General features: G+C 45.7%; 1 pseudogene; it reads right to left on the bottom strand.

Moving 5' to 3' along the window:
* Window positions 1-248: 248 nt before the first annotated feature.
* Window positions 249-364, bottom strand: LOC126482750 (5S ribosomal RNA; annotated as a pseudogene).
* Between the last annotated feature and the right edge of the window lie 823 nt (window positions 365-1,187).

Here is a 1,187-nt window from a genome sequence, read left to right as displayed (position 1 = left end):
AAGATTGTCAGTATAATGAACTATACAAAACCAAACTAAACTCCGTCCGAACAGGCCATGAAGCCCCAGCGGTACCAACCGGCCGCCGTGTCATCCTCAGCCTTCAGGCCTCATTGGATGTGGATATGGAGGGGCATGTGGTCAGCACACCGCTCTCCCGGCCGTATGTCAGTTTACGAGACCGGAGCCGCTGCTTCTCAATCAAGTAGCTCCTCAGTTTGCCTCACAAGGGCTGAGTGCAGCCCGCTTGCCAACAGCGCCAGGCAGATCGGATGGTCACCCACCCGTGCTATCCCAGTCCGACAGCGCTTAACTTCGGTGATCTGACGGGAACCGGTGTTACCACTGCGGCAAGGTCGTTGGCAGTGAACTATACACGTTCGCCTAATTCAACTAATGTGGTAAGAGTAGTCGTGTAATGGTTTGCTCATGCATCTTACGTATTAATTTCCGTGTCACGATATGAGTGCGGCTTATAGATTTAATGTCCATGACAATATAAATGTTTGCTTCAAAAGTGATTTGACACATACACTGTACCCTCCGGACACCTACGTCTACATCTGTGTCATCTACATCACTACTCACCAATTAACTCTTAAGCGCCTGTCTGACGGTTCCTCGAACCACTTTCAATCTGTTTCTTCACCGTTCCACTCGTTAACATTGCGTGGGAAAAAATCAACACTTTTATTTGGACGAGCTCTGATTTCTCTTAATTTATTACGTTGGCCATTTCTTCTTATGTAGGTTAGCGACAGTAAAATATTTTCACGCTCAGAGGGGAAAATTGGTGGTTAAAATTTCGTGAGAAGACCTCGCCGCAATGCAAAACGCATTTGTTTAAACGAATGCCACCACAAGTGGCTTATCATATTCGTGACTCTTTCTCCCCAGTTTCGCGGTAATACAAAACGAGCTGGCCTTCTTTGGAATTTTCCAGCGACCTCCATCGATCCGATTTGCAAAGTCCCCACACAGCACAGTAGTACTCTAGCAGAGGACGAACAAGTGTTCTGCCAATAAAAAGCAGTCTTTGGTTTCCCTTCCGCCCAACATTGTCTATGTGATTGTTCCAGTCTCAGTCGTCTGTAATTGTCGTTCCTAGCTATTTACTTGAATTCATAATCTTTAAATTTATGTGATTCGTCGTGTAATCGAATTTTGACGGATTTCTTTTAGTACAC

The sequence above is a fragment of the Schistocerca serialis genome, chromosome 5, assembly GCF_023864345.2.
Source record: "Schistocerca serialis cubense isolate TAMUIC-IGC-003099 chromosome 5, iqSchSeri2.2, whole genome shotgun sequence".
In the NCBI taxonomy this organism is placed as follows: domain Eukaryota; kingdom Metazoa; phylum Arthropoda; class Insecta; order Orthoptera; family Acrididae; genus Schistocerca; species Schistocerca serialis.
Note: the sequence above shows the minus strand (reverse complement) of the source record. Positions and strands in the feature narration are given on the sequence as shown.